Below are 14,881 nucleotides of genomic sequence, written 5' to 3'. Positions count from 1 at the left end.
ACTTCATGTACTAGGCCCCTCCTAGGACAATAACAGAAACTGGTTGAGATGCTCACTGAACATCTTCCATCAGCAACGGCAAAGCAAGGAATCTACAGCACTGAGTCCATGTTGATTCCGACACAGACTTATGCTAATCCATGACACAAGAATGAAAAGGCTCAGTTGCATATTGGGATACTTCTGATGAACCTAATCACTGCCAAAACCAACAAACAAACCCCAAAAAACCAAGATTAGTGATTCACAGACCAGGATTTCATTAACATTTTGCACAAGTTTTCAACCGGGAAGTCAAACGAAGACATGATAGGGGAGAAGAAGCATGCCTTGATAAATAAGCCCCTATACTGAATTCACTCACAAACTCATGCGCACCAGAGCTCATCTGGGCAGCAGCACCATCTCAAGGGCAGTGTTCGAAACTCCCATTGTTCTAGGCGCATTTTGCGACAGTGAAATTCATTAGCATGAGCAGTTTCTGAGCCCTGGGTGCAGTACTACGCCTAAGATTTCAGATTAAAACTGCAGAGTGGAAGGAAAGGAGGAACTTTTTCTGGCTCCCCATTTCTAGCCACTCTCTGAAGACTAGAGAAAAGACTCTCTTAAGAATATTGGGGGGTAGGTGGGCAGGGGAAGGACTAGACCATGTGAAAAATGAACATAATATTTTAGCTGCAGTTCATTCATTTTCAGCTGTGTATTCTTGTTATAAAAAAGCACATCTAGACTTTCCATTGTTACGCCAATAACATAGGTTTAAGGTGTCATTCAGCTCCTAGCTTTCCTATCTCAGTTTCTAACACGGCTCAAGGGTGAATCCTGAGTCCCAGGTGCAACCTTTGTTATGGCTATCAGGCATCAAGGAATCATAGAATTGCACAGTTGGAAGGGATCCTATAGGTCATCTAGTTCCACCCCTTGCAATGCAGGAATCTCAACTAGATCATACAAGACAGATGGCCATCTAACTTCTGCTTTAAAACCTGCAGGGAAGGAGAGTCCACCACCTCTCAGGGGTAGAAGCCAAGACAAACACCTCATCTCTGACCCCTGACTAGCCGGGCAAAGGGGACAGCAGGATGCTGAGAATAAATATAAACTGAGCTCCTTCTGCAGTTGTAGGGAGCATGCCTGCCCATTGATCTGGAAGCTGGCTGAGAAATCAATGTGCACTTTAAAAAAAAAAAGTGCAGGACTTAAACATTCTTCCAATTTTAGTCGGGGGTGGGGTCAGATATCAAAAGATGTAGGAAACACTGTAATTGTCATTTCTACCTCAAAAACCAGCACTGTGTGTCTCCATGCCTTCTCAAATACCCATCTTTCAGTTATGCTCAGCAATAGCACACATCCCTGGGTGAGCTTTCTCCTCCAGTCTAACTACAGTGGTACCTCAGGTTAAGAACTCAATTCGTTCCGGAGGTCCGTTCTTAACCTAAAACTGTTCTTAACCTGAAGCACCACTTTAGCTAATGGGGCCTCCTGCTGCTGCTGCGCCGCTGCCCGATTTCTGTTCTCATCCTGAAGCAAAGTTCTTAACCCGAGGTACTATTTCTGGGTTAGCGGAGTCTGTAACCTGAAGCGTATGTAACCTGAAGCGTATGTAACCCGAGGTACCACTGTTCACTAAGGTTACCAGACATCCCCATTTCCCGGGGACAGTCCCCAGATTTAAACATCAGTCCCCATACAAAATCCATTGAAGTTGAAAAGTGTCCCCGGATTCACTGAAAAAAATCTGGTAACCTTAAACTACACTTCCCATTCAGTTGTGTAAGTACTACTGATTTGACACAGTTGTGTAACTGGACCTTTTCACTTATAAAGGTAGAACCCTTGTTGGCACTCCGCAACATCAGAGCACCTTAGCCAGTAACTGGAGGCAGAGAAGGGGAGGTGATGGGAGGAAGAGGAGCTTGCAGGCAACAAGTTGGCAATTTTCAGTTTTGCATGCTCTACTCAAAGCTCAGGAGCATGACCGTCTTCCATTTAGCCCCATTCTGGCTGTTCTAAGCCCCACCTGGATCCCACCACCCCTCAATGTTAGAGTTTGAAACTTACAATATTTTTCTCTCGCGGAAAGGCTATTTCAGTCATTGCAAACCTTCATTCAACCCAGACAGAAAACTGTGAGAATCACATTCTTTTACTGCTAGCTTGGCCTGGATGACTCACTCACACTGCAACAGATCATCCCTAATAGACAGAGAAGCAAGGCTTGCTTATTATACCTGAATGCTACCCCGAAATAGGTTTTGACTTTGCCTCTTAAAAATTATGCATTTTCTCTTCCACTTGCTTATTGTTTCGCCAAAGGAACTGCCTATACTCAGCAGTTAAGAGTTAGATAGATTCAATTAAATGGATAAGAAATAAATCATACCCCTCAAAACCCAAAAAACCCATTCATTAACAAGAAGAATGCACACTAAAAATGCAGTTCCCTACAAAGATTGAATCCCCCCCTTTTCTTTCCTTTTTTGCTTCTTCTTCTTCTTCATCTTCTTTTTCTTCTTTGCTTGGGGCCTTTATTAAGGTCCAGGCACTGTATACTCATGGGGGTGGCAGATGGTTGATGGAAGACCCTGGGCGGGAGGCAGGGAATTGTCAGCCTCCCAGGGTAAGAGGCTGGGAGGAGAAAGGAAAGATCCCAAGTGAGATCTGGGAGGAGCTACTACCTCTTGTGGGAGGTAAGGTCTAAGACAGGGGTCCGCAACCTTTTTCAGCCATGGGCCGGTCCACCGTCCCTCAGACCATGCGGTGGGCTGGACTATATTGGGGGGGGGGGCAATGAACGAATTCCTATGCCCCACAAATAACCCAGAGATGCATTTTAAATAAAAGCACACATTCTACTCATGTAAAAAACATGCTGATTCCTGGGCCATCCTTGGGCTGGAATTAGAAGTCAATTGGGTCGGATCCGGGCCCCGGGCCTTAGTTTGCCTACCCATGACATAAATGATAGAATATGCTCCTCCACACAAAAAACATTCTCTGCACAATTCAAAACCTGCAAAATTAAGCTGTCAGGTTTCTCACTGGGGCAAGATGGTTTGAGCATATAATACCAATCCTGGCCCAATTGCACTGGATGCCAATTACAGTGGTGCCCCGCAAGACGAATGCCTCGCAAGACGGAAAACTCGCTAGACGAAAGGGTTTTCCGTTTTTTGAGCTGCTTCGCAAGACGAATTTCCCTATGGGCTTGCTTCACAAGACGAAAACGTCTTGCAAGTTTGTTTCCTTTTTCTTAACACCGTTAATACAGTTGCGACTTGACTTCGAGGAGCAACTCATAGAACGCAGTGTACATCGTAGCCTTTTTTGAGGTTTTTAAAGACTTTGGTGATTTTTGAAGCTTTTCCAAAACTTCTTTTGCAGCCATTTGGTAAGTTAAGCTTTTAAAACTTTTTTTGGGGGGGGTTGGATTTTGGGTTGGGGTGTTTGGAATTCAAGGACTTGGTGTTGGGGAGGGGTTTGCAAGAATCTGGAAGCTTGTGTGTTTTTTTTCTGCATTTTTATGATTTTTTGTGACCATTGGGGCACTCTGCTGTTTTTTAAAAAAATTCTGGGTTTGAATTTCTGTGTGCTGGGTGGCTGGGGGAACAGTTGGGGAGGGGTTTGCAAGAATCTGGAAGCTTGTTTTTTTCCCCTGCATTTTTATGATTTTCTGTGACCATTGGGCCACTCTGCTGTTTTTTAAAAAAAATTCTGGATTTGAATTTCTGTGTGCTGGGTGGCTGGGGGAACAGTTGGGGAGGGGTTTGCAAGAATCTGGAAGCTTGTGGGGTTTTTTTCTGCATTTTTATGATTTTCTATGACCATTGGGCCACTCTGCTGTTTTTTTAAAAAAAAATCTGGGTTTGAATTTTGAAATGCTCTTTACAGTATGTGTGACTTTAAAGAGCACTTAATAAACTCTTGTTGTACCAAATTTGGCTTTGTTTGGACTTTTTTCGACCATAGGAACGCATTAATTGATTTTCAATGCATTCCTATGGGATTTCGTGCTTGGCAAGACGAAAAATTCGCTAGACGAAAAAATTCGCGGAACGAATTAATTTCGTCTTGCGAGGCACCACTGTAGCTTCTGGGCCAAACTCAAAGGGCTGGTTCTGACTTATAAAGGCTTAAAAGCCTCAACACTGTAATACCTCAAGGACCACCTCTCTCTATACAAACCAACCCAAACCCCACAATTGCCCTTTCACAAGAGCATCTTCACCACATACCTTTAGGTGCCAGGCAAAAACATTCCTCTTCTCCCAGGCCTTTGGCTAATTAAACCACCTACGACATTTTAAACTGAAGGGGGGGTATTGTTTTGTTTGTTATTATGTTATGTATTTTTGTGTTTTATACTGTAAACTGCCCAGGAGGTATAGAAATTTAATAAACAATTATTATTATTTAAAAACTAGCATCTTTGCCCTGGACATACTGGTAGTTTTCTGTGTGAAAAGAATTATTCCTGAGTACTCCTCCCTAATCTAACCCCCCCACAACCCTCCTCCTTTCACATAGGGAATTTGCATGTTAACCTCACAATGGTGTTTGCAGACCATGTAGCTATTATTTAATATATTAAAATATTAAGCCACCCTATCTCAGAGGCTGAAAGCAGCTTACAAAAAGAGAACAAAACCCCAAGAGAAAAAGATCACACTATATTTCCATTGTGTTGCAGTTTGTTTTTGTGAAGAAACAAGGCAAGAATAATCCAGCGCTGGTCTTCCCTCTGCAACTCCTCCCCAAGCCCTCCAATCCTTACATCACAGCAGATGCTATTTGCATCCTAGTCTTCCCATATGGCATTTATGTCATAATAAACAAGACATTCTTCTCCTTTGCCCCTCTTCCATCTTTCCAATAAATAAAACCTCTCCCCTTTTCCATAGGACAGAACATCCAGCATTATTTAGCACCAACAGTGCATTAGGTGTTTACAAAATACCGTACACTGTGGGGTGTCAGAGTCCAAACAGATTTACAGATATGGCAATGGTTGAGGGCAGTGTTGAACAAAGAAAGGAGTTGTGCAACTGTGCATGAAGGGAGGTTATGGGTGGCAGAATACTAGGAGTGGTCCAGGAAAGGCTGTTATAAAGTTATGAAAAGAAAATGGGTTTTGGGAGGATTTCAATCAGAGGAGGGAGTGGGTTTAACAGTGAGTGAGCAAAAGTTCAGCCCAGGGGAGAGCATGGCAGAAAATACAAAGCCCCAAAGAGGAGGAAACAGGGGCCCAAGAACAAATGAGCCTGAACTGTGCAAATAAAAGAAATAAGGGAAGGGAGGGAGGTGCTGAAGAGTTACAGAAAATGCTTTTACAGAATTGAGTATGGAGCCCTCTTGTTGCCCAGACCCTACTTTCTGACAGCTACATTCCTTGCACAACTGGTCCTTGTGATAATAAATATTATTATTATTGTTGTTGTTGTTGTTGTTGTTGTTGTTACAAGAAAGGCTTCCAGAGAAAAAGCCCCAGATAGGTAGAGTAAGAGAAACTTGGGGCCAACTTCTACCTTGCCCTTTTGCAAGTCCCATGGCACTACTAGTTTTGCTCCACTCAGTCTTATCTCAACCTATCTGACCAGAAATCAGCAGTGGTGGCTCAGTCATACCATACTTAACAGTCCTCCACCTCCTCCTCTTCCTCCTTCTGAAAAGGAGCCAATATTCTATCTCTCTTTGGGTGGTTTTGCTCCAGCATTAGTTCCTTGTTATGTGTGAACTTTCCCCCTTTCTACATTGCAGTGACTTGGTTGCACTAGAGTCCTTTATTTGAGTTCCAACAGACCCCTCTCCTGACCTGTTTGCCACACAGTTTCAATGGAGATTTGTCCTGGGGCTGCTGCTTCTTTGGTGATCACTTGCGGCCGAGTAAGATTGTCTTCCATGAACATGGTCTTAGCGGTGAGTCCATAAGTGACTGTGGAGGCCAGTTCTGCATCCACACATCCTTCCACAGCGGGCACATGGGTTTCCGGGCGAGAGTTGATCATGGTCAGGGTTTGCCAAGCGTGCCTTCCTCTTAACACATTTCTCCCTTTCATCCTGAGTTTGAACCTTTAGATGTGAAGGAGACTCTTCATGCACCTGACCACGCCAGGCAATCAAGGCAATGGTGTGAGTGTATTTGTGTCCCGGTGTGGGTGGGGGGATGATGGGGGGCTGCAGGAGTAGCATCACTTTGGATGAAGAGCAAAATGCTGGACCCACAAGTCTCCTTCCATCATGCTCCCCCAGCCAAAACGTGAGTAACACATGAAGACGGCTACTGTGAAAAGGCTATTGTCATTGACCAGATTTGCAAGTGCTGCTGTTTGGTTTCTGTTTCCAGAATAAATACCAGGAGTTGCCAGAGCAAGAAACACTGTTTGTTCCAGAGAGGAAGCTGTTGCTGAAGGTGGGAAGAGAGGGGAGAGATGCTTATTTGAGTGCCTCAATGCTTCTGCTCGCCTGTAGGGGAGAAAAAGATTTATCATCTGATTTAGTAGATGTGAATGCCAAGCAGTTTACGCACGGGTACAAAGCATGTCCAAGTGTGCTATGGCAAAGAGCCTGGACACCTGCGAGAGTTTACATGATTGCGCTTGTGGATCCAAGGATACATTTTGTTTGCATGCACAAGGAAGGAAGTATGCAAATACGCCAAAGCATATGTGAGCGAGACAAGACTGCACAGGCAAATTTAGACACCTTCAGCAGAACCCAGAAGCCACAATTTCCCCATTCCCAGCATGTCATTAGGGGACAAGTAGCTCTGGACAGAGTTAAGCCTCTGATGTCTATAAAGTGCTGCAGCAACTGTTAATTTGAATGATGGAGACAGCGATAGAGATACAGGAACAGCACACTCTTCCTTCTCCCTATCTCTCTATTCCCCCACCCCCCAGGTTACAGATTAATTCAATTCCAGCCGGTGCTCTCAGAAGTTAGATAATTTCATGGTGGCTGTCACCACCCACAGATCAGATACAGTAAAGCAAAGCTGTTAAGTTAGAGAAGTGTTTCGGAAGTGTGATCAGAATGGGAAACCTGGAGTGTGTGAAGGGAAGCCTTCAGAAGTGGGAAAGAGAGAGGCAGCAAGAGCGAGAGGAATTAATTCACTGAACAATAACTCCCTGAGGAAGAAACTTCCAACTACCACACACCATGCTCAGAGCCAGGGATGGAGCCCAATATAGCGGGCAACCCAAGTGGGCTAATATCTGCTGCCTTTGGCTAGGAATGGCAGAGCAGGGCTTTGTGGGGTGTGGCCTGGAGCAGTGGCGGAGGAACGCTCTCCAGCACCCGGGGCGGCACAGCCCACACGGGCTGCGCATGTGCGGTATCCCATTTCAATCTAAGCCCTGATGTTCCATCTATAGTTTCTTTTAAAGTCGCCCTGTGTTGTGCACCTTCAAACAGCATTCTTATACATTCATTTTTCTCTCTCTGTTTTTCTGCATTCAAACTGTGAATGCAAGTGTATTGTGCCCGGGAACAATTCAAAGTGTTGGTGCTGACCTTTAAAGCCCTAAACGGCCTTGGTCCTGTATACATGAAGGAGCATCTCTACCCCAATCATTCTGCCCGGACACTAAGGTCCAGCGCTAAGGGCCTTCTGGCGGTTCCCTCGCTGCAAGAAGCCAAGTTACAGGGAATGAGGGCCTTCTCGGTAGTGGCACCCGCCTTGTGAAACGCCCTCCCACCAGATGTCAAAGAGAAAAACAACTACCAGACTTTTAGAAGACATCTGAAGGCAGCCCTGTTTAGGGAAGCTTGTAATGTTTGACGGACTATTGTATTTTAATATTTTGTTGGAAGCCGCACAGAGTGGCTGGAGAAACCCAGCCAGATGGGCGGGGTATAAATAATAAATTAGTAGTAGTAGTAGTAGTAGTAGTAGTAGTAGTAGTAGTAGTATTTTATTATTATAATTATTATTTTTATTGACACAGCTAACAACATTGGGGGGGTGTATATTCTACGCAAAATGGCCAATCAAGTCACATTATACTTATGATTCCCAATGTGGCACCATGGCAATCTCACACAGCTCCTTGGTGCATGCCCAGACCCTTTTTAAATGATTTTTTGAGGGTTTATCTTTTTAACCGAGGATGCTGCTGAAGTGACTGGAAAGTGGAACGCAGGCATCTTATGACACCTTGACTTTTCCCCAGAATGTCTCTGGATCCTACCTGGAGCCCATAGGGAAGGAAGAGGGGACAAACAAGCTAGAGGACACCAGCAACCCTCTCCTGTCCTGAACTTGTTTTAATGCTCCTGCCTTTGCTGCAGGGGCCCTGCCTGAGAACTGCTTACAGCTGGATCCTTGCAAGAAAGAGCACGTCCTCATGTGCCACGGCAGCAGCTGCAGCCCTGGCTTGCCTTGGTTCACCCTCATCCAGTCTATCACTGATTCATAACAGAGACAGCTTCCTTGGATTTAGATGGAAAGGAAAAATGGTTGGGAGTTCAGGAGTGCCTTGTGTGTTTGTATTTATCCTTCTCTCCACCCTCTGAATCTGCATTTTCATGGTTTAAGACTACACATGGTTGGCAAAAAATAGCTTAAACTCCACATTTTCAGCATTAACCCCCACCCTGTCTTTCTCTCCGCAGATCAGGAGCTATGAATGCTCCCTTGCTCCATTCCTATATATCAAGCCCACATGTCTATTCTTTCTGGAAGGTCAAGCATAACTTTCAAAGGTTCTAGGCTAGATGTTTTGATCTTATTAGGCAATGCACCTGCTCCAGCTCGATGTATTTTTATGTTTGAAAGAACAAAACTGTCCACGGGATATGAAAGTAATGGAGATCAAGCTTGATTTCCTTTTCTGTTTCAGTGAGCAGTTGTGCATGCAAGCAGCACCCTCCCAGCGCCACCATCAGTGTGAAACCATTAACTCCTTATGCAAGTCGCCTCCCAAGTCCTCTAATGGTGCAGTTTATCTTACCACTTTTTAAAACACCATAGCATTTGCAAGGTCACTTGTGTACCTGGACTTACCAACACTCCTGGGGAAGGGGAGAATATAGGTTTGTTCGCCTGTTTACACAGATTTGCTTCCCGTATGAAAGCTTAACATTGCTTGTTGCTTAGCATTAAGTTTCAGCACAACACAAAAGGTGGTCAGAGGGTGAGAGGACTGTGCTCTCCACTCCCAGTTGAAAGCAGGAAGGCCCCACACCAGTGCACATTTCTACTGTTCATTTGAGTGTTTCCATTGTACATTGTCATACCTTGACAGATCTGAATGCCAAAGCTAAGGAACATTTGGCCGCTGCTTGGTAAAGCCATGCACTTTCTGTACCTGCACATCTTTGGATATTTAAGGCAACACCCAGCCCCAAAGGGGGCTCTGCAAAGTCAGTGGCTCCCAAGCAGCAGGTAATGGCCCAAAAGTTACTCAAAGATGACTCATTTAAAGTAACAGATAGGTAGCCGTGTTGGTCTGCCATAGTCAAAACAAAAAAAAAAAATTTTTTTCCTTCCAGTAGCACCTTAAAGACCAACTAAGTTAGTTCTTGGTATGAGCTTTCGTGTGCATGCACACTTCTTCAGATACACTGAAACAGAAGTTGCCAGATCCTTCTATATAGTGAGAAGGTGGGGAGGGGTATTACTCAGAAGGGTGGTAGGAATGGGTGATTGGCAGATAGCTGTGATGAGCCTGTTGACGACTCTTAACGACTGCAATAGGCCTTACAGGAAAAAGCAAGGGGTGAGAAGGTGAAAAATGGCTTTGTCATGTATAATGAGATAAGAATCCAATGTCTTTGTTCAGACCAGGTCTCTCCATTGTTTTAAGTTTGGTAATGAGTTGCAATTCAGCAGCTTCTCTTTCCAGTCTATTTCTGAAATTCCTTTGTAGTAATACAGCTACTTTGAGATCTTGTATAGAATGTCCTGGGAGATTGAAGTGTTCTCCTACTGGTTTCTCTGTCTTGTGATTCTTGATGTCCGATTTATGTCCGTTTACTCTTTGGCGTAAGGTTTGGCCTGTTTGTCCAATATAGAGAGCTGAAGGACAGTGTTGGCATTTGATGGCATGTACAATGTTAGACGATGAGCAATTAAATAGTCCCGAGATGGTATGTGTGATGTTGTTGGGGCCAGTAATGGTGTTGTCCGGGTGTATGTGGCAGCAAAGTTGGCATCTGGGTTTATTGCAGGCTCTGGTGCCAGTGTCCGTGTTACGTCTGGTTGTAGTATTATTGTGGGTTAGGAGTTGTTTAAGATTGGGTGGCTGTCTGTAGGCAATGAAAGGTCTTCCTCCCAGAGCTTGAGAAAGAGAACTGTCATTGTCCAGGAGAGGTTGTAGATCTCTGATGATGCGTTGTACTGTTTTAACTTGGGAGCTGTATGTGATGACTAGAGGTGTTCTGTTATTTTCTTTTTTGGGTCTGTCTTGCAGCAAGTTCTCTCTGGGTATCTGTCTGGCTCTGTTGATCTGTTGTCTAACTTCATCTGCTGGGTATTTTAGTTCTAAAAAGGTTTGCTGTAGATCTCTTAGGTGAGAGTCTCTGTCTGTAGAATTGGAACAGATACGGCTGTAACGTAGTGCCTGGCTATATACAATGGACTGTTTGGTATGTTTGGGATGGTAGCTAGAGGCATGTAGATATGTTTGTCGGTCAGTTGGTTTACGGTATAAGGTGGTGTCTATGCGTCCATCCTGTATTTTTATAGTAGTGTCCAAAAAATGTATTTCTTGCATAGATTGATTCATTGTTAGGTTGATTGTGGGGTGAAAATCATTGAATTTCTGGTGGAAGGTGTCCAGGGTCTGTTGACCATGTGTCCAGATGATAAAAATATCGTCAATGTATCGCAGGTACAAGAGAGGTTTGAGTGGGTAGGAGTTTAGGAAACGTTGTTCTAAATCTGCCATGAAGATGTTGGCATACTGTGGGGCCATGCGGGTGCCCATTGCTGTGCTGCATTTAAAGTAGTCCTCAATTATGTTTTGTAATAATTTCATTAACAGAATAATGGGAAATCATTGTCACCAAAATGGCTACTCTGCATTATTGCTTATCTCCAAGGTTTTGCAAAATTGCCTTAAAATTACAATTTTTTAAGAACACGAAACAGTGTCTCTTGAGCTTTCATGCAAAGATTATGTTTTGCCACCACCACCCTTCTTGCTGCCTCATGTTCTTCAATCCTGTTGGCAACAACATTATTTATTTTTTTAGAAATGCCGCTGGGGAGGTAGAAGAAATAGGAGGAAGAGAAAAGAGCAGCTCTGGGCAGAGATTGTGTACAAAGAAGATAGGCAATGAAAACCTATGAACACACCAGTGGTTTCATTCAGCACTCAATATTCCCCTCATTGTTTTAGCCTCAGGTATCATATTATGAGCTGGAAACCTCATAGTGGTGCTCTAGACCAGCAACTTTATACCCTATGCCATCCCAAACCCACCTGAACACTACCAATTCCTCCCAAGACATCCCTTTGTTGCATTTCTTAAATCAGCCATAATGTCTTTTTTTTTAAAGTCTTCGGTTGCAAGTCAACTCATACATCTACTACTCCATGTTGAATCCAGCCCCAGGCTCCCTTCCACGTTCCTGACTCTTGTACAGTCCCTCAGTTGCAATACTGAAAATATCTACTGCGATCTTAGAACACTTCGTACCAAATGCTTACCTCAGTGTACCTGCTCATCATTGTTCTTGGACCCAGACCTCTCCAAGCTGAGGCCATCGCCTCCTCTTTTCCCCACAGCAGAAAAAAAGTAAGTTTTGCTTTCTCTGTCCTAATATTAGAACCTGGGAGCATCCAATGTGGAATATGGGAATATTCAGGATAGACAAAAGGAAGTCTAGGCAACACTCCCCCCACCCCACCAATGTCACCACTGTGGAAGGATGTGTGAATCCAGAATTGGCCTTCACAGTCACTTACGGACTCATTGTTAAAACTGTGTTGATGGAAGACAATCTTACTCGGCTACGAGTGATAGCCAAAGAAGAAGAACAAGAAGAGGGTAATTTGACGAAGGATGACCGTATAAATATTGATATCATGGTTTCATAAAAATATGGAATTCACTTCCTCATAATGTGGTGATGGCCACCAATCCCAATAGCTTGAAAAGGGGAGTAGACAAGTTCATGGAGGAAAAGGCCAACAAGGACTATAAGTCATGACAACTATGAAAGAAGTCTGAAACCAGAGGCACCATGCCTTTGAATACCAGCTGCTGGAGAATGTGGTTGCACTCCTGTCTTGCTTGTGGGCTCCCCATAGGCATCTGGTGTGGAAACAAGATACGGGATACTTTTCATCTGATGAAGCAGGGCTCTTCTCAGAGGAACATAAGAGCCCTACTGGATCAAGCCAAAGCCCCATCTAGGCCAGCATGCTGTTCTCATAGCGACCAGTCACATGCCTCTGCAGAGCCCACAAACAGCACTTGCTCCATATGCTATTCTATATAAAGGGCTTGGAACCATCCAAGTTGTAATAACCTGTGAAACTGGGGGGGGGGGGGTTGGGGGGGACATTAAAGCTGCATTGGAGAAGCCCTGTAAAGGCAAGGGAGGAACATGTCATGGTTGGACGCAGAAGAATGGCGGGAGGAACCAGATGGGGAACCCCCAAAGGAAGGCAGCTCAGAGCCTAGAGAGTCGTGGTGGGATGATGATGAGTGACCAGAGGGAGAACAGTGGGAAGAGGAAGTGTCAAAAGCTGAAGAGGTAGCAGGGTTTGGTGAGCTGGGAGAGTCTGTGGCAGAGAGAAGGCAAGAATCAGAGTCGGAAGCTGAAGCAAGGGAGGAGAGAGGCCAAGAGGCAGAGATTAGTCAGTCAGGCTGGTGAAGAGGCATGGGAAACTCCCCCTCCTGCTGCAACAAGCTCCCCTCCCTACTTGTCTCCAAGAACCAGAAGTGGCATAAAAAATGATGGAGAGGATGGCTGCAAGCCATCCAATTGCTTGGGAAAAGCCCTGGAGAGGAGGGGACTTAAGATGGCTGTGAGGTGGTGGGGACTTTCCGTCTCGGCAACTGATTTTCATGGAGTAAGACCACTGAGAATGAATTGCTCTGCTTATTAGGCCTGACGCTCAACCGAGTCTGTAGAGATTGTGTTTTTGCTAATAAAGAGTTAACTCTAGCTTTTTGATTACTGACCAGGACACTCCTGTGGCAGAGTGGAAAGGTTATCCTTATATTCCAAGATTTCACTCCCTTGTCAAGTGCTTGATTTCCCAGGATGATGACATATAATCCTGGAAAAGCAGTATTTAGATTACTACTATCTGCACCTTCCAGAAAGAGTTGGAGACATTTTTTGCTCCAACAGGCTTTCCCAGCTGGACAAATGGATCTTCACCACAAGTGTCCATTTGTTAGTTTTGTTTTAAATGTATTTGCTTTTATGTTTTTAACTGTTTTGAATGATTTTATGTGTAAATCACCTAAACTGCTGGTTTAGAAGGTGACTAATAAATAATAATAATCCCACACACTGAGGCTGAACCTACTTAAATTCACCTATTAAATGCTACTGCAATTTGCTCTCCCAGGAGAAAAAGCAGAGAGTTGCTCAGATGAAGCTTAATGGCTTGATACAGAACTCCAATAATACACTATTGGAATTCTATATCCAGGCTTAAATATAGGCTTAAAGTTACACAATGCTGAGATTAGATGATGATACAACTATTGATGTTCTGTGGTACATGTCCAACGTGATTAATTACTCAACCAGTGATTTACAATATGCACATCACATTGTGTTTACCCGTTTTGCTGTATGAAGGTGAGACTGAGACCTGAATTCTCTCTTTTGTCAAGCTTAGATCCTAGGATTACATGCTTATATACCAGAGACGGTAATACAGTGGTACCTTGGGTTAAGTACTTAATTCGTTCCGGAGGTCCGTTCTTAACCTGAAACTGTTCTTAACCTGAAGCACCACTTTAACTAATGGGGTCTCCTGCTGTTGCCGCGCCGCCGGAGCCCAATTTCTGTTCTTATCCTGAAGCAAAGTTCTTAACCTGAAGTACTATTTCTGGGTTAGCGGAGTCTGTAACCTGAAGCGTATGTAACCCGAAGCGTACGTAACTCGAGGTACCACGGTACGCAACACATTAGATAAGCAAAAAAATGTATTGTTAAAAAGAAACTAAGTGCATAACACAAAACACAAACTATAGCAAAATGTGTGTTGGTGGAGGCTAAAATATACGTCATGTCAATTTAGTCAAGTTATCTTAGGTGCTAAAACGAAGGGCAGAACTTTCTTGCCTTATGTCATATTTAGCCCCACATTCTGAGCAGGAGAAGCGTGAATTAATTGCAATCTCTGTCTCAAGAGTAGCACTGACAGCATCTGACAGCCAAGCAAGAGATTTGCTCAACGCATGTCTTTCATAAGGACGCCAAATGAAACATATGAGTGATTTGTGGCCCATTCATTTCTAGCGGGTCAAGCTCCACCACCCCCGGCTCAATTATCTGAATGATTCCAATGATTGTGAGGTCACGGAGCTTGATTTTTGCTAGTATACATTCAGTTACACATGTTGCTAGCTTTAACAATGGGAAGTATCTAAGGCATCTGAATATGCAATGTCTATGAAAAGGATATAGCTGTCAGAATCCACAGAACAAAGGAATGGCTTTGATGGCTCCGTTTTTCGTGGCATAAGCATGCAATCAGAGTCAGGCAGAATCACCGAGGTGTGTAGAACATCTTATCTTGGAGAACCTTTGAAGTCCCAGTGATCTGCATGCAACAGGCTAGGCTAAGACAAAGACCTCACTAGAACCTAATGCTAGACTCCCAACACAGAACTTTTGGGATGCGTCTAGTATGAAGGTTATAGAAAGAAGAGCAGTTTCCATTTCATTGTTGTTTTTCTAATG

The 14,881-nt window shown here is 44.0% G+C and overlaps 1 protein-coding gene and 1 long non-coding RNA gene across 3 annotated transcripts in view; one reads left to right on the top strand and one right to left on the bottom strand.

Moving 5' to 3' along the window:
• Window positions 1-14,881, bottom strand: part of PDE4A (phosphodiesterase 4A) — a 378,145-nt gene that overhangs the window by 210,622 nt on the left and 152,642 nt on the right. The window lies entirely within an intron of this gene.
• LOC310753176 lies at window positions 2,493-3,940 on the top strand. Its single transcript, XR_014543258.1, has 2 exons — window positions 2,493-3,503; window positions 3,645-3,940. It is a non-coding gene; the product is annotated as an uncharacterized lncRNA (long non-coding RNA).

The sequence above is a fragment of the Podarcis filfolensis genome (genome assembly GCF_964270895.1).
Source record: "Podarcis filfolensis genome assembly, chromosome: 17".
NCBI classification, from domain to species: Eukaryota; Metazoa; Chordata; class Lepidosauria; order Squamata; family Lacertidae; genus Podarcis; species Podarcis filfolensis.
This window is presented reverse-complemented; position numbering and strand designations above follow the sequence as displayed.